The sequence below is a fragment of the Acomys minous genome (genome assembly GCF_964271855.1).
Source record: "Acomys minous genome assembly, chromosome: 12".
NCBI lineage: Eukaryota > Metazoa > Chordata > Mammalia > Rodentia > Muridae > Acomys > Acomys minous.
In genome coordinates, this window is record NC_140493.1 from 102,471,202 (window position 1) to 102,491,045 (window position 19,844).

A 19,844-nucleotide genomic window follows, 5' to 3' on the forward strand; every position below is an offset into this window, starting at 1 on the left:
CTCTGTATGTTGTCTGAATGTGTGTGTGTCTGCCTCTGTATGTGTTTCTTGTGCTTTTATTTTTCCGGCTCTTTTTCTTCTGTTTGTTTGTTTATCTTCGTTTTATCTCATCTTTCCTATTTTATTTAATTATTATTTCTAGATGCCTGTTTTCTGATAAGAGAGAGAAAGAAAAGGTGTGTGTTTCTGGGAAGAGTTGAGAGAGGGGAACTATAATTAGAATATATTGTATGAGAAAATATATTTTCAATAGAAGACAAATAGAAAAAGAGTTTGCAGGTTGGACTTAGGCTAACTTTAGAATAGAATATTTGTCTAGAATATGTGAGGCTGGGTTCTATCTCTAACACCACCTAAACCAACCAACCAATCAACTAACTGAACAACCAATTACATAATCGACCAATCAACCAATCAACCAAATAATATTCACAGGAAAAGAGAATCATTCTTGCCTTTTCATATGAAACCATATTTAAAATGCAGGTTATTGGGCAAGACATTTAGTTTCTATTGTGGGAAAGCTTTTGGAATATTGGAAACGTTTAGGTATATTAAAATATTGAAAAATATAACTTGTTTTTCCTCATTTTGGAGTAGCCACACAAGGATTTTTGAGCAGAATCAAAACTATAAGCAGAGATGTGAATGACGCACATGGACCTTGTATCTTTTTCTATGATAAAATTTAGTTTTAATTCACCTAATTACTTATTGGTATATTTTAGAGTGTTATCAATATTGCTGCTACTAATTTCTTTTAAAGTAGATTTAACAAATATTTAATTCATTTTTATGTGTAAATGTCTGTGTGTATGTGCACATGTATGCAGATACCTGGAAGGCCAAAAGAGGGCACCAGATTCCCTGCACTTAGAAGTACAGGGCAGTTTGAGCTGTCTGACATGGGTGCTGGGAACCAACTTCAGGATGTAAGAGGAATGTGTACTCTACTCCTGAGCCATCTTTTCAGCCTCCATGACACATTTTTTTCTATAACACTTTTTTAAAAAGTGAACCCTTCTATTACAAAGCCTTCAGATTATATCCTAAATGTCAAATTACTGACCCAAGATATACACACATTAAAATAGAGTTAACAAATGAAAATTGTATAGATTTATAGTATGTAGCATGATCTTTTCGATAATTGAGAAATTATCAAGTCAGACTAATGTATTTGCCACTTCACATACATGACTTTTGCTATAACATTTACACTTATATTAAAATTTCAATGTACAATGCATGAACAATAGTGACCCATTTTCAGGATGATAACCAGTTTGTAATGCTTCCACAAACTCTTTTTATCAAACTCTTGCAAATAGTTTGTCTTGCAAATATTTGTTACCTCCATAATCATCATTCCATTAATATGCATATATTTCTCAGCTACTTCCACCAATCTTTAATAATTGCTTATTTTTCACTTCAGTTTTTACCTATATGGCTATCTTCACTAATTTTTCATTACTGTTACTTATATGTTTATTTATTTATATTTACCTATTGTTCTTGTATTTACACAGATCTTTCTAGATTGTCTTTCAGTCTCATGACTTCAGGCTTTGTTTGTTGTTTCTGTTTTTGCCCAATATATTTTGCTTACTTTTTAAGAAACCAAACCCCCTCCTCTGTCTCTCTCTCTCTCTCTCTCTCTCTCTCTCTCTCTCTCTCTCTGTGGTTTCTGTATTCCCCACTGGCCATCTTTTCCTGTTGGTGTGCTTCTAGCCAGGCTCTGGGTCTCTGAAGACAGTCACTGAGGGGCTAAGTTGCCTGTCCAGTTCTGTCAGTGGAATGAGAACACTTGTCTTGCAGTGCTGCCTGGGTGGTGCTGGTGGTGGAGGAGCTTGGGAGCACAGGACTCAGCACTTTGTCCATTCAAGATGAGGGGGAGGGACTTATTTTCCTGTCTCATCTTCAAAATGGACACAATCTAGAGTAGGTGCTGATCCCAGAAACAAGAGGGTGGGCTGGGCGTGGTGGCGCACGCCTCTAATCCCAGCACTCGGGAGGCAGAGGCAGGCGGATCGCTGTGAGTTCGAGGCCAGCCTGGTCTACAAAGTGAGTCCAGGACAGCCAAGGCTACACAGAGAGAGCCTGTCTTGAAAAAAAAGAAAAAAAGAAAAAAAAAAGAAAAGAAACAAGAGAGTGACAGGATGGGGGTTGGTCCTTTCCTGCTTTCTATTTGTCAGCTCCCCAGAGAAGGGTCTTCAGGAGGCTAGATGGGCATTGGCACTCTGCCCATCTGCCCTTCGCTTTGATAAGCATTTTTTATAGAAAGAAGTAACTTACGCTCTCATGTGTTCATTACATCACACATTTTTGAATAAATAACTAACTAACTCTATGGAAAGGTGGACATTTCTTCAAGGAGCAGAACTAAAAAGGTGAGGTTTCCTGGGAACTCCTTTTGTGAGATTCCCTGTCATTCCTACAGTTAGCTAGTGAAGGAAACACTCAGTCAGCCTTGAAAAGCAGCAGTAACAATTGCCCCACATTTCATTAGCAGCCTCAGACCTGAAACACGTAGGCAAAGACAGTCCATCAAAAACTCCGTACCATCCAACATCTTCCTTCATGTGTGTTCATGCCTTCCAGCACGGCGTTCTAACCTTCATCTCTTTACAAAGAAGGTGAATTTCCAAGGAAGCTATTTTCTCCCTGTAAGTTTCAATTCACTCCTCAGTCGTGTCTGTACACACAAAGTGACAGGGAGAACCAGGGGACCAGGGGACCAGGGGACCAGGTAATCTACAGAAGAGGCGTCCACCCTTGTCTTCCTTGTCAGGAATCCCCAAATCTATACAAATTATACAGAAATGATAACTGAATCATGTGTAAGTCATTTTGATGTGTACACACATTCTCTATTTTAGAACTTTCTGTGGCTATAATCTGACATGGTAACCTATTGTTATTAAGCTCTGTAAAATAACTATTTCCAATTTCTTGATAATCTCTTATTTACTATGTCACACAATTAAATTTCACAAAGTTGGTAATACATTTGTTGGGGGATTTTAGTATTTGAGTTTAACAGGTCTCTTATCCAAGGCTTTCAAACATACAAGAGAACATGTGCACATTTCACAGGCAGTTTACAGTTTTGGGATACAGGATATAATTTAAAATAGCATTTTTGATTGCATTTATTTTGGAGTTCTGATAATGTACTTGATGACCTCGGCATGTAGGAGCAGCCAGGGCCAAGAAACTGTTTTTTTTCCGGCTTTCAGACGTCAGATTGCTTCCTTTCACACCTTGGAATGTCAGAAATGTATTAGCTTTTTTCTCGAGGAGATGTTTTTCTCTTAACACACGATGGCTATGATAAGGGTGTCTGTTTACTTGTTGTTGAGTACTTTTCCAAACTCACTTACAATTAGGGGAAAAAAAAAAGCGGGGCTGGCCATTGTTATGGTGTGTAGGCTTTATAGCTGCCTTGGACTACTGATTGCCTTTCTCCCTTGGCAGCTAGCACAGCACCTGTGGATGCTGAGAGAGCTAGTCCTCAGGGAAAACTAGGTCAGTTCCAGCTTGATTCCCGCCAAGTCTTGTGTCTGAAGTGGCGTATCCAGCAAGAGAGTCTTACCTTCAAGTTGGAGAAGGCAACCAGTGATAGTGGCAGTAGCCTGTGTCGTCTGAGGTGTCTCTTGGACAACCTTGACCAACAACTTAAAGGCTTGTTTCCACACCTGGTACTGGGATCTGTGTTAGGGTAGTCTTTGTGGCTCTGTAGGGAGCATTAGCACTTCAAGTGGTATAACTTTACACACACACACATACACACACACACGCACACACACACACACACACTCTATGTATTTTAAAGTAAACATAAAATACTGTTCCTCTATGGTCTTTTCAAACATTCTTAGTGTTATTTGTTGCTTATCCACTCCTCTTCCCCTGTATCACCTTTTCTTCCCCACATCACAGTTTCTCACTCTCCCTTCCTGCATCCCTTTTGTGTCCTACTTCTTCTCCATCATAGTTCTTTTTAACGTTCCTTATTTCGGCAGTTACTCCAGGCTGTATACTTAAATCTAAAGCCAGTCTGATAAGATAACACTGATGGTGCAGTAGTGGTACTTATGTATTGGGGTAACCAATAATTACCTTACGGACTTAAGGTTCATTTGACAGTTGAGAATCCATGTCTGGGACTGTAAACATGTCTAACAACCCATGGGTGGTAAGGTCATGAATACAACAGGAAAACTATGGCTACCACTTTCCGAAGACAATATAATTTTTAACTGTATCCTAGATACAGTTCCTCATCCATGAGGAACTAATCTTCATTTTTGCAGCAGATGGAGGCTATTACAGAAACCCACAACTGGTCAAATGCAGAGAACAACAGACTGTGTGCACAATGCCAACTGACACACAACAACACAACCTTTCTTCTTGGGGTTCAGGGAAGTGGAGATACTTTGAGAGCCATGCCACCTGCTGTGAGATCATGTCTTCTATATGTGGCAGGGAAACCATAGCCATGAAGTCATAACCATGTGACTGCCTAAACGAAGGCCAGCACAGTGACATGATACCAGTTGACATGCCAACATGAATTGGGGAAATCTTATAAGGCCCCACCCCTAGAAGAGGAACTATAGGCAGCCATTGCCTACTGAGAGAGGGTCTCTGAGGGTCATCCAGTCTCAAATGGTCAGCCCTAAATACAAATACATGTAAGCAACACTAAATGGACTCAGCAAGACATAAATATATATATATATATATATATATATACACACATATATATTATGTATTTACTTGAAGAAGTACATAAATATATTTACTTGAAATATATAAAATATATATTTACGTGAAGAAGATGAGCCAATGAATTTGACTGGAAATATTAGAACACAAGAGGAGATAGAGAGAGGAGAGGGAAGGATGGAAATAATGTAAATATAGTACTCAAGTATAAAATTCTCAAAATCTAAAAATTAAAAAAAAAAATAAACAAATGCCCTCACTCCTCCACTCCTGCCAAATTTAAAAAAAAAAAAACAATAAAATCAACTTTTGCCATCATTTCTGCAACAAAAAAAAACTTTGTGAAACTTTCTAAAGACTAAGAGATTTAATAGCAAAATTAACTGTGATATTAATAGGATCTGCATAGGCGAGTGGATGCCTGAAATAATTAGTTGATTCATGCTGTGTCATGCAGCAACCTGGATGCATAGCCAATTCTTCCCCCATTATAGTCATTTTGATAGAAGATTGCAGGGTTTTTACTAAGCAGAAGCTAGAAGAGCGTGCTTGTCCCCAGATATTTCCCCTTAGGAAATGTTAGCACTTCCTTACCTTGATTTCCGAGCCTTGTTTACACTTGAGTGGATCCACTGGCCAGTTCTGAGAAGTGGGATGTAATTGGAGGTGAGGCTTGTTGGTTGCATGTCTGTCTGGAAATGACCCAGGAGGACCACTCAGCTCTTTCTGGAACCCTGTGCTACAGAAGCTGGGGCAGGGGCAGGGGCAGGGGCAGGGGCAGGGGCAGGGGCAGGGGCAGGGGCAGGGGCAGGGGCAGGGGCTGGAACTCTGCTCATAGAGTCCTTGCTTAGTATTACACTAAGCCCTGGGAGTAGTAAACCTGTGGTCCTAGCACTCAGGAGGCAGATACAGGAAGGTCAGAAGTTCAAGGTCATCTTGAAGGATTTGAAGAACTTGAGGGCCATCTTGAGATACATAAGAAAAAAGAAAAGAAGTGTTGGCAGCTTGCAAGACAGTGAAATGCTGGTTTTATAAAATAAAGGCACAATGGAGAGATTTGTCCTACAGGAAACTATATTGTACTTGTCATGAGTTAGATGTTAACCTGGATGATGTACATCCATCCGTGCATGATTTTTCTTGGGATACCTTACCCAAGTGTAGGTTATTACTCATCGTTAAATTTTATTTAAACCAGGATCATTACCCAAATTTTGGCCATGGTCCCAAGCACTGCATTGGCACCCATCTTAGAAAGAAAAACTTTTATTTCCATAAAATTATTCTTTTCCTATCTATCTATCTATCTATCTATCTATCTATCTATCTAGAAAAGCTTTGGATTCAATGTTTAATGCTTAACGTCTCTTTGCGTTTCTTCGTATTGATTTTGAAAGGTCCAGACAGCCCAAGGCCATGAGTGAGAAGGCGAAACTGTAGAAGCAATATGTACTTGGCACACAATTCATGGTAGGAAAGATGAAAAGTGTGCTTCTAAGGCATCATTTAAAAGTTTTGCCTGTGAGAAAGAAGAAATCAGTTTTGCGTAAGTTGGTCTGTGCAAGGTAGCTAGCCCAGAGGACACCATCCCATGGTCCCTCCCAGCTGTTATTTTTGTCTTGTTATTTCAGTCATAGCCCCCCCCTTCCCCCACTTTTCACACACTCCTCCCTGTGTACAGGGTAAGTGGCTTTTTTTCCACAACTCATTTCCTTGGCTTTTAAAAGTAGTTATCCCGATGTCACGTCTTCGGTAAACACCTAATAAACTAATGGCCAGGTGAGCAGTTTTGCTTACCAGACTTTTCCTGAGATCTTACTGAGTCTGTGGCAGAAATGTTGCCACCAGTGTAATGTGGCAGTGTCCCAAGCAATTACCACAACTCATGCGCATTTGTTTCCTTTTACTTGTAAATTCCTTTTGGGGGGTAATTTTTTTTCAGACTAAAGCCGTGCAGAACAGTAACATCCCTCCAGTATATTAGAAATTTATACACATTCATCATTTGTCTTCTCTGAAACCTTTGGAAATTGCAGACATAACATCTTTTGTCCTCAAATGTTTTCTAAAACATTGCAGTGTACTCAACACATTTGGAAATTAACATACATTTAATACCATCATTTAGTCCAGCGGTTGGCAAATACATGTGGTTTACCATCTGTGTTTGTAAATAGAGATTTATTGGATCATAACCATGCTTCTGACTGTCTTTGACTGCTTCTGGCCTGTTTGTAAATAAAGTTTTACTAGTACACAGCCATGTGCATTTGTTTACAGGTTCTCTATGACGGTATTTTCTTATGATAACAGAATTAAATGGCTTTGACAAAGACTTTTTGGGATACAGAGATATAAAGATTTACTATCTGACCTGGAGAAAAACATTTAGTCTCTGATCTAATAATTAAAGCTTATAAAATTTCATCTTTTTTTCACATCGTTCATTGCAAAAGAGAAAAGTAACTTCTAGGTTGGCATCCTAGCCAGCATCACACGTTATATTTGTTATGCCTCTTTATTACACTGCAGACTAATTCTTCAGCTGTTTTTATTGCTCATTGCCTTGACATTGAATACATGCAGGTAATTTATTTTGCACACTATATCTCAGTTCAGGTTGTATTATGGTTGGGTTTATACATGCATTTTAGGTGTGCATATGTACATTCTACCAAAAGATACATCTGTTATCAGGTATGTTTGTTTGTTTTCACTTTTCATTTAGGGTGACATATAATGTTCTTTTCTCCCTGTAAAATTACTGTACTTCACATTTCCTAAAGAAGTGTATGCAGAAAAATCACTCTGAGTGTATGTGATTACTCTTTTGTTTCTTGTCGAGGCTCTCTCAATGGGTTTCGCACCCATTGTAATCCACCTTGGTAACTATTACTATTGTGGTAGGTGAAAGGGAATTTTAAGACCTTTTTATTCACTGCATTTATCAGTTCCAGTTCTTGTGTGTGTGTGTGTGTGTGTGTGTGTGTGTGTGTGTGTGTGTCTGTGTGTGTATGTGTGTGTGTGTTTGCAAACATGTTCATGCGTGTACGGGTACATGTATGTTTCTACATGTGGAGGCCAGAGGTTAAACTCTGCTATTCTCTCTCTTTTTAAAATATATTTATTAATTTATTCATATTACATCTCAATTGTTATCCCATCCCTTGTATCTTCCCATTCCTCCCTCCCTCCCATTTTCCCCTTACTCCCCTCCTCTATGACTGTGCCTGAGGGGGACCTCTTCCCCCTGTATATGCTCATAGGGTATCAAGTCTCTTCTTGGTAGCCTGCTATCCTTCCTCTGAGTGCCACCAGGCCTCCCCATCCAGGAGACGTTGTCAAATATGGGGCACCAGAGTTCGTGTGAAAATCAGACCCACTCTCCACTCAACTATGGAGAATGTCCTGTCCATTGGCTAGATCTGGGTAAGGGTTCGAAGTTTACTGCACATATTGTCCTTGGCTGGTGCCATAGTTTGAGCAGGACCCCCATCATAATGTTCTTCTTGTAGGTTTCTAGGACCCTCTGGATCCTTCTATTTCCCCATTCTCCCATGCTTCTCTCACCTAGAGTCCCAATAGGGATGTCCTCCCTAACTCTGCTATTCTCAATCAACACTCTCCACTAAATATTTGGAGACAGGGTCTCTCTCTTACTGAACCTGGAGATGCTCAGTTAGCTGGACTGGCTGCTGGGAGAATCCCAAAAGAGCCTCCTCAACCCACTTCCTCAGAGCTGGAATTACTGGATTACAGGCATGTGCTACTGTGCTTGACTCCTTTGCTTGGGTTCTTTTGGATCAAACTCATCTTCTCTCTCTCGTCTGATAAGCACTTTATTGACTGGACCATCTCCTCAGTATTGGTTACAACTTTCTTTTCAAGATTTATTTATTATTATGTATACAGTGTTCTGCCTACATGTACACCTGCAGGCCAGGAGAGGGCATTAGACAACATTATAGATGGTTGTGAACCACCATGTGGTTGCTGGGAATTGAACTTGGGACCTCTGGAAGAGCAGACAGTGAGTGCTCTTAACCACTGAGGCATCTCTCCAGGCCCAGGTTACAACTTTTAAATGAAGACCTTTTCCCCGCCCCACCCTTATTCTTTCTTCCACTTCATGAAGTTTAAATTTTACTTTGTGTATTATACATTGTTATTTTGATGTTTCAAAAGCTTCAGGGTAACTTTTGCTTGCTTGTGTGTGTGGTGTGTGTGTGTGTGTGTGTGTGTGTGTGTGTGTGTGTGTGTATGTAGGGTTTGTGTGTGTGTGTACAAATGTGTATATATGTACATATTTGTATAGGTAGGGTTTGTGTGCATGTGTGCATGTATAGCTGCTGTTTAACACCATGCCTATCGATTTTAGGCACTCAATTTTTTTTTAATGCAGTCCCAAGTCAAAAGAACAAATGTGTAAGTGTGCAATAATAGGACTTGCTTGCCTTTTAGTAAATTATTTTTTCTCAATTGCTTTTGAGATTCTGAAATCTCTTTGTTTAAAGAATCACTCTCTTTAGACACATTTCAGTTTCAGCTTAGCAGGAAGAGCTCCAAATTCTCTTTTAATCTAGAAATTTTTATTTTTTTTTCCTGGTACTGGAAAGTAAGCAATCACCCTCAGGGATTTTTGGAAAGATTTTAACATGAATCCAGGAAATCCAATTCAGTTTAAAATCAATTATTTGTGTTTTCTGAAAAAAAATCTATTTTTTGAAAGCTATAAAAATTACTCCTAAAAATAATTCTAGGAAATTGCATCTTTTTACTGAACACCCCCGTCTGTCTGGTTTTCCCCTCTAGATTGTCAAAAGGGTAAGAAACGCTGTCCACACTTTGCACGTTGCTATGATGATGGAGATTCGCTGTCATACCCAGTGAACTTTCTGGGGTGAAATGAGTCTGCTTGGGAACTTAAGTGCCGTTGCTGCAGACCGTCTTCGGCCGGAAGGAACTCATGAGTACTGAAGAGGAAGCCTGGCTTAGAGGAAGTGTAACTGGTGATATTTTCCCAACTCCTAAGTCAAGTCTTGGCTTTACCACAAAGAACTAATAACTCAGAGGATACAACCTTGGGTAATGCATTTCCTTAGGTACTTGGCCCACGGGGCAGGCTGCTTTGTTGTTGCTGCTGTTAGTAGGCATCAGAGCATGGAACAGGACTTCAGTAGGACTTCCAGCTGGCCTCCACTCCTACTGCTGTGAGCTCTACCCACCGGCTGCCCTATGGCCAGTGTGCGAGTGAACTGGACAGAGAGAGAGATATTCCTCCAGGCTGCCTATCACGGCAGCACTAAGCCAGGGGGTGGGGAGCAGATGCATCATTAAGCATCCTCAAGTTCTGATTACCTGATCAACTGTCCTTGAATTGGTCCCCTATGCCTGTTTGGGGGATTGAATAATTATTGGGGAAGGTGCCAATAGTTTCTTTTGGAATAGGAATCAAATGTAATTTTCTCTGGGTATCTGGGAGCAACACGACCATCAGATACGCACAAAGCAATTTAGACGTCACTGTATAGAGTGCCATTTGTTTACTGCTTTCAGAAAAAGTCACTTTAATTGGTTTCTGCCACCTATGACCAGGGGATTCCTTTTCCCATTTCAGGTGCCTCGCTCATGTTTTTTTTTTTTTTTTCCCTTCCCATTTCTCCTTCATCAACAGCTCTGCTTCTGTTCTGTCCTGTGGCCCGCCACTCCAATGACCTTCCCAAGGCAGGATCAACCTTGGAAACTGTGACCTCCCGGAAGATAACATTTGACAGACCCTCTCCTGCTCTTTAGCATCCAGTTTCACACGGAAGGCTGCCGGAAGCTGCTTCCCGCAGGCTGAGCCTGGAGGAGAAGCTGATAACACAAGGAAACACAAGGAGAACCACCTGCTTGCAGCAGCAGCACTTCATCCAGGATGAAAACAGGATCTAGAATATAAACAACATCCTCCCTCTGAAAGCCAGCGCTCAGCTCCCTCCCGAGCACGTTTGACTGTGTTCTCCCAAGAGTCTCAGGAGAACCTTCACGGAGGCAGGAAGGGAGGGCAAGCCGTGGAGCAGAGTTTCAAGACTTCCGGTGGAAATCATCAAAAAGGATTCTGTCTAAAAAAAAAAAAAAATTGTTATTGTTGTTGACGATCTTTTAAGTTCACGAGTATGACCAATAATTGTAGTTACAGAGCTGAACTTGTTTTCGGATGAATGAAAGCTTAGATACCGCAAGTCTGACACCACTGCAAGGGAAGTGAGGCAAATGGGATCAAAGCAGCAAGGAAGGAAGGGTTCTGCTGAGCTCGGTCTTTCCCAGAGTGTCTCGCCTAAAATGGACGTGATTTTGTAACAGAAAAAAACGGGACATTTATTGTGTTCACTGTTTTTGTCATCTTATCCAGTGCATTTCTGCTCATCCAATAAAGCAGAAAGGTAGGTAAAGAGAGGTGAGGTCTCTCTCCCAGTGTCTCTAGTCAGTGAGGAGTGCACCCAGGAGTAGACTCCAACTAGGGATGTCAAGAGCTACAGTACCTGCTCAGACACTCCAGCCTATGTGTGCCCTCCTCCTCCTCCTTCTTCTGCTCCTTCTTCTTTTTTGGTTTTTCAAGACAGGGTCTCTCTGTGTTAGCCTTGGCTGTCCTGGACTCACTTTGTAGACCAGGCTGGCCTCGAACTCACAGCATTCTGCTTGCTTCTGCCTCCCAAGTGCTGGGACTAAAGGCATGTGCCACCATGCCTGGCCTTATGTGTGTCATTCTTACTTTTAAATTTTTTTTATTTGTGTGTATGTATGTGTTTGAGTCAGTACCCATATGTTAGTTTTATGTATTAAGATTTAGCAACATCTCTTCAGCTGAGGAATTGCAATGCGAACCGAATTTCTTCTCCAGAGCACCATGTTCTTATTGCCCACAGTATTCAATCATCCAGCGAGACGCAAGTGTAGCCTGCTTTGTTGAAAGTGCTTCTGCCTACTGGAACTAACTTACAGGGTTTCTATCTCAACATATTTCTTATTTTGTAAGGCAAGAGAGAAAGAAAGAGGGGGAGAGGGTTAGTTATCTCATGCTATTAATTTATCCATCCTTATATCAATATTTATTTACTGCATACTCTGAATAGGCTTTATTCCAGGAACAAATGCTGAGGGGAAACGATTGGACTAAACCTCCTACAAGGTTATACTCTCTAGAGTGTTATCCAATAATCCGTATGTTCTATTGTCAATACTTACATATTGAAAAAATGATAAGGCACTAATAAAAATATGACCAGCTAAATTTTAACAGGTGGTATGCTGAGGTACTTTGAAAGTATTGACCCCTCAATGTGCTGGGGAAAAAACATTATATAAGTTTTAGGCTACAAAAAATGAATCATGGTTACTGTTGGAGCAGTTGGCCTGTGAGATCCCATTAGATCTAACCAGACATCATAGACTATTGCCATAGTTATTGGTAACCTTGCAAGGGGCAGAAAAAAATGCAATTATTCTTCCTATTTTAATGAGGAAGAAATAGAGAAAGTCAAAGCACAGAGTGATTTTATGAACAGGAACAGTGTAGGTGCTGGGATTTCAAGCCATGGCCTCTTTACACCATGATTGGCCGGCTCTCAATGGCTTGATCGTGTTTTCAACGTCATCTTTAGATCTCTGTAGTGTGTAGCCTGGGGAATGCTTTCCCAGTGCCAAGGGAAGGCTTAGAGGAAGAGTTCCCGTCCACAGTTAACTCCCAGGACAATGGATCATGCATCCTTCTTCCATGTGAGCAGAAGCAACCTTAAGTACCAACTTCCAGTGTGTGTCACAGAGACTGACACTGATGGCTGGTGTCACCACACTGTTTCACTAACTCGCTAAGGCATGCCAGTAGGCTGATTCTGTCTACAAAAGGCCTCCTGTGACTTTCCCATGGACTGCCGCTGTTCTGCACAAAGAGTTAAGGAACCTTAGCTGCCTGCAGGAAATGTGCGGCTGAATCCAGGACCTGGCAGCGGAAACATTAAGTGTATCGTGGGAAGAGAAGGAAAGCAAAGTGCTAAAGTTGTTACTCTGAACAGAGGATATTGGAGCATCCTGCAGAAAACTTCCTGTTTAGCTAGCAGACCAGAAAACAAGATGAAAAAAACACCTCACTTCAATGACTATTGTGTCAATATATTTTTATACCGTCATTATCTTGGGCAGGACTTACATGCAAGAACTAGGTTCCCAAGGGTGAGGAGTTCGTAGCTGAATCACAGCTTCCCGCCTTCCTTGTCTTGGATGCTGCATCATATCCTGGTATCCCTTATGTCAGGCTACCCCTGGGATTGCACTATGAGCTAGACCAACCCCTCCCCCCACACGTACCACTCTTCCCCCGGCTTATGTTTAATACCTCATCAGATGGAATCACAGGATGCATGTTAGATATTTTGGGTTTGGCTCCTCTGCCCCTTCCAGGGTTAGGTTATAAGACACAGTCATGCAGCACAGAGCACAAAATACCTATGAGTAGATGACATCTACTAGTTACCCTTGTGCTTTTTAAACTTATTATTATTATTATTAATTTTTTTACCACATATATCCAAGTGGTACAGTTAGATGAAATGTGAGATGAAAAACAAGAGTCTTAAAGGCCTTTATTAAGAATTTAAGGATTAAAAAAGAGCTTCAGATATTTCATCAAGCATATTTCAGATAGTGTTGTGATAGGATGTACGTAATGATGACACAGAAATTACTCTGATAAATATGTTTTTTTTTTAAATCAATCCTTACTCAACAATACCAACTTGCATGTGATAAAATAGAAATGTTTTCAATGGGACTCAGTTCTTTACCATTAGGTGCCTACAGAGCATGTATTAAGAAACAGAGTGACTAGGATTCCACTGCTTAACCCTGGTTGGCCATGAGTTCACAGAGATCTACCTGCCTCTGCCTTTCAAGTTCTAGGACTCAAAGTGTGCACTATCATGATGGATGACTCTCTATAGGGCTGGTTTGGTGGGCAGGAATTCTTTTAGGCTGTTCATATCATAGAAAGGTTTTCTTTCTCTGACCACTATGGCACTACTGGGTATCGCAGTCTAGGTTGACATCTCTGGTCTTTTAGAAATTGACACACATTGCTTCAGGCTTTTCAAAGTTTCCATTGAGAAATAAGATGTGACTGATGGGTTTTCCTTCATTTGTGGCTTGAGCTTTTTTTCTTATGCAGTTTTCAGTATCCTTCCTTTGTTCCTTATGTTTCGTGGTCTAAGAAGCCAGGAAACAGTTTCTTTTCTGGCCTTGTCTATTTGGTGTTCCGTGTGCTTCATGTATCTATGAGATTTTTTTTTTTGAGGAGAAGTTCTTCTTTGATCCCGTTGAAGATCTGGTCTCTGTCATTGACCTGGGTGTCTCTTCTTCTTTGCCTAGAATATGAAGATTTGTTGTTTTCAGACAAATCTTTTTGGTGACCCAGAGTTCCTGCGTGTTCCCTTTGTGTGTTTTTCATGTCTGCTCGAGTGGTCTCACTCACCCTTCTGTCCCGACATTCCAAGTTCTATTTAATCTCTTCCACTTCAAAGGCTTTCCAGTGAGTTTCCTAGTTGGATAACTGAGGGGTTTTCCAATTTTATCTTCACTTCAGCTTAAGTCCTCTTCAATGTTTTTTATTCTTTTAATTGAATTCAACTTGAAAACTTTCAAGCCCTGAATTATTTTCATCACTTAACTCGGCCGCATGACTGTGTTTTCTTGGGCATCACTCAGACTTTTGTCACTATTCTTTTCAATTTAATGAATCTTTTTAAAGTGCATTCTTTAAACTTCTTGGATTCCTTGACAGATTTTATGATTCTTTTAAATTTCACTTCCTGGTGTTCAAATATGCAGCTTCCCCTGCAGGACATTTCTGTAGCACTGCTGGGTTGGGGTAGATGCTGTGCAGAATGTCATATTACTTGTGGTTTTGTCATGTCACCTGTGCCTGTAACCGTCTCCATGGCTCCTGTGTGAGGTTCTAGGCTGCCTCTGTTGAGCGGAAGGACCAGTTTTGTTTTTGTTCTTGCCAAAGCTTGATTGATTTCAGATCAAGTATGAGGATCTGGTACACCAGTCCACCAGATTCTCAGTGTTGAGTTTTCATTGGAGGAGGAACAGGGGTGATTCTGGCTCAGTGGCAGTAAAAGAACATGCCAATGGGACAAATGTTTTGATTTCTTGGGCTGGTGTGCAAGCTGTGCTGACCCAGCTATGCCCGGGAGTCTAACGATGGCCTGGGTGGGTCAGGGTCTTGAGTACTCACCATGCTGGGCCGGTGTATAAACCGTCTGAGAAGCTTAGATGAGAGAGTTGGAATGCAGAGAGTGGACGAGGTTCAGGGACTCACTGGGCTTGACTAGTGCATAAACGTGCAACGTGCACTAGGCTCAGAGCTTGGATATGGTGCAGATGGGGCTGTATTCTAACAGGACTTACCAGACTGTACCAGGACACAGTATGAATGACCTGGATAGGCCTAGGTGTTAGATACGGCTTAGACAGGTTGTGGGCACGTAGTCTCACCAGACTGGGACCAGGACTGGAAGGTTGTGAATGGCATAGGAGCATTAGAGCTAGGCAGAGTCACTCAACTAGGCTGAGACATAAGGTGTGCTATGGGAGCCAGCCTTGGAGATGTTGTGAATAGCACTGGTGGCCTACAGTTTTTAAAATGCACATTGTTTGTGAACCACAGGAAAATGAAGTATAGTTGCATTTTCTTGATGAAAATGAAAAGATATTACAGAGAATACACATTTTCTACTTTCTGTCTCTTTTATTTTGTGATTTTTATTTATGTATTTCAAATGCCCATTGACTTACTTTCTTTCATTCTTTTTTTTTTTTTTTTCCGAGACAGACAGGGTTTCTCTATGTTATCTTGGCTGTCCTGGACTCACCTTGTAGACCAGGCTGGCCTCGAACTCACAGAGATCTGCCTGACTCTGCCTCCCGAATGCTGGGACTAAAGGTGTGCGCCACCACACCCGGCATGCCCATTGACTTTCAAACGTATCAAATTATGGTCTCAATCAGTTGTTCTTGATGACCCAGTGTGTTAGCGATATTCTGCTTTCTGTGCCCGTGTACACGACAAAAACCACTTCAAGAAGATGCTGGTTTTGTGTTACAGATCATAGAACATTAGATCAGGTCATACACTACTTCAGGGTACTCCATATTGTAGAACAACTGTTTTCTCAAGCTGTGCATTGCCCTGGAAGCCCCCATTTCACAAGCAGCATTTGACTAAATTGTGAGTTAGAAGGGTGACTGTAGCCTCTGGGTAGACTTAGAGACTATTTTATCTGTCTAGTACCACCCATCCAAGACAGACTGACAAATGACTTACTCTTGGGAGTAGGAGGGAGTGACCCTGTAAATTTATTGAGGGGTGAATTGAGACTTTAGGAGGACATCAGTGTATTAAAATCCTATCTGTGAAACGAAGCTCAAGAGCTTATAACTTATGGGACACAACAGAGGAAGGAAAGGGTGTCCTAACCCTAACTCACTCACTTGGACACCATAAAGTGACTGACTCCTAACATCATGGAAGCATGACCCCCAAAGCAACCTGTCACCTGCTATCTGGTGCACATACCAAGGGCTTAAAAGCCGAGGATCCCTGGCTGTGCCTGGAGTCGCCTGCTGCTGCTTTGCCTGCTCATTGCCAGCAAATATATCACCCTGGATACCTGTTTGCCTCTCTGGATGGGGACTATAACCCACCGTTTCCTAATCTCAGGCTCCGGTTTGGCCTTTTCACCTCACAGCTAGGCTCACGTTTTGTGGCCAAACTTTAAACTGGCAACAGAGGGAAATCATACAAATTTTACTTGAGACATATATATATATATATATATTTTTTTTCTTTTTTTTTTTTTTACATGCACCAGGGACTCACAGAAAAGAAGTGAAAAATATAGTTAGACTTCAGGGCTTATGTACCATTTTAACAAAGGTTTATAAATTATGGAGAAGTGACTGGATAAGTGGAAGGGAGTTTGGGCTTTTAGGGTGGGAAATTGTGGGAAGATACATTTATGAGGAGAATTAGTGCCAAATCAATGAGAGTTCCCCTTTATCTACAGAGCGTAGAGTCCAGTATCCCCAATGAATGCCTGAATCTGTGGGTACTATTTGAATATCATATATTCTATTTCTCTACACATATATACCTATAATAGATAAATTCAAGTTATAAATTAGGTACAGGAAAAAGTCACTGATAATAATTAATATTCAAATGGAAAAATTATAACAATATGTGGTTATAGAATGCCAGTATCATTGTTACTGTTCTTTGTGGCCAATGTTAAATAAAATAAATATTTAAGTACAAACATTTCAGTACTATGACAGCTAGTCACATAGTGGTGATTGGTACTAAGTGCTGGCATACAGATAGTGTGCACAGTGTAGATACTTTAAACAAAAGGAGATTCACATCTTGGCGCTATAGGATAGATGACATGGGGTCTATTCATGTCACATCACGTCTATATCCAAATAGTATGTGCTACGGTTGGCGTATGAAATGTCTCTTGAAGACTCAAGTGTTAAAAGCTTAATTTCCTATTCAGCCGTGCTCGGAGGTGGGGTAGTAACGGGAGATAGATCATAAAGGCTATATGGATCATTTTTTTTTTGACCTCTCTGTTCAGAGATGGGGCCTTGAAAGTATATTTTTAGAGCGTCTACACCACATCGCTGGTCCAACCCCTCCTCCTTCCTAGCCACCTTGAAGGGATTAACTTTGCTCCCTGGCTTGATGTTCTGTTTTTTCCCACAGACCCAGGAACAACGGAGTGACACACTATAGATTCGAACCTCTGAAGCCACGAGCCAATCTAAGCCTCCCTTTCTGAGTTATTAACTGCGGCTATTTTTATCACAGGAGGCTAAGAGGGACCAAGTTGAAAGTTGTGGACTGCTTATTTCTGAACTCCTCCGTGCAGTGTTTTGAACTGTGATTGGCTGTGAGTAACTGAAGGTAGAGGAAGCAAAGAGAAACAGGTGACTAACCGCTATGGAGTTATCAAGGATGTCTCTTGTCTCTATAATAGGCTTGCTTTCCTCCTTCCAGAGTGTGTAAGGGAGACATATTAATAGAGTTTATACTCTGCAGTGAGGAAGATGGGGGAGGGGAAGGCTTTCTCTCCCCAATTGCTTCTGGCTCAAAATAATCCCCATGGACAAGTGGCATATTAAGGATGACACATTTTGAACTCCCTCCTGGGGAAGTTGTCTTGTAGCGTGAGCCATATAAAGATTATCCCAGACCTCATCTCTATTTAGAACCTAGGAGCTAAAATTCAGAAGCCACCTTCCTGCATATTATCCAAGTGCACTGAATGAGAAGAGTTGTCAGCGTCAGTCCTGCGCACTTCCAATCTCCACAGACTCAAAGAACCCGCCTCTCCCTCAGACAGCCCCCATTTGGAGCAGTTTGGCTGTTCTGACTCTCTCCCTGCCTTCAGCATTCAGAACCTGAGAAGGCTGCCGAAATACGATGAGGGCTCCTCTAGCCTTTCCTGAAATGGTTGAATTGAGGGGATGTATAAGCTAGGTGGCGCTGGCAGCCACAGGCTGCACAAGAGCAGCGTGTACATGTCCGAACATGTTCTGTGTCCTGAGGCTACTGATGGGAAATCTTCCTGAGGGGGTCTCCACATAGACACAGGGAAGCTGATTAGAAACAAAGGGAAAAATACAGAAAGTCAAATCCATCAGTCCCAGACTGTCCAACACTACTCATGTCTTCTGACGTAAAAGGGAACCCCCGCGAAGTACCGTGGGCTTACCTATTTGCTAAGCGGACGACTCGTAGGCCGTTGCAATTCTAATATTCTGTTTGGTCCTTTTGGTTTTGTAATCACTACTCACTCGGAATTCCACAGGAAAACCAGAAGCTCCGAAATAGAGCTCAGAAGAGAGACTTTGGTTTTTAGTTCCTTTTCCATTAATGCCTATTTTCCACTAACCACATAACCTGTGCCTTTGGAATATTTTCCCAATAGCATTGGCTTTCATAAACTATAGTGCCTGTCAGGAAATAAAACTGCCCCAGTGGAAAGACCAAAATTATAGCTATGAACACAGGAATGTCAGACCAGCTCCTGACAACCTGCAGCACAGGGGACAGTGGTGCGGGCCACATCCGGCAGGCAGGTTCACTTAGAAGGAGCAATTTCCAGCTGTTTCTTCTGCTTAAGTCATCACCCACAGGGTAAGCCTCAGTCCGGGAGAGAGTTTAATCCTATTAACAGAAGATGAACACAGTTAAGTAAGGATATTGTAAAAAAGGGTTTTGTGAATGTGTATGAAATGTGTTTTATGAAAAAGGCATATTGAGTCATAATTATGTATATGTTTAATAAATACCAACTATTTAAAATAATACTGAGGCAGACTAGGGAACAGGATGGAGGGGGGAATTCCAGATTAATATATATAAAAGGCACCAATAAAGGAGAGCAGACTCCTTTAGTCTACTGGGCTTCATTTAATTAAGGGAACATTCTCTAGAAACAGCCTGCACCTTCTGTGAACTTAGAGGATGTAAATGACCCATAAAAGGTCACGAAGTTGCTCCCCTTAGCCTGTTGCTTCCTGGAGCAGAGCTACTGCCACGCAGCTCTGGTCAGCCTGCCTTCTTTTCTGGTTATGTCAACCCCAAAGATTCGAGGAGAAAGACTACTGACCCAAATCACCGCTGGCAAATTAATTAAAGCAAGCAATGAATTAAAGTAAACTTTATTTAGTCATGTACATGGGCTGCATTCCCCTAAGGCAGTGTTCAAGAGGTCAGCCTTAGTCATGGTCAGATAAGAGTTTTTCTAACTTGGGGTGTGGGGTGTGGGGTTTCAAATTGGGATTTGGCAGGCAAATAGGCGGGGTTGCAGGATCATCACAGCAAGGTGGTTATAACAAGGTAGTCATAACAAGGTGGTCATAGCTAGGTAGTCATAACAAGGGGATCATAACAACCTTTTGAAACAAAGGTAGGGTTGCAAGATGGTCACACACCAACGTTTTGGACAACGACATATTTGCCGTTCCCTGGAGCAGGCAGTACAGAACCGTTTGTAGTT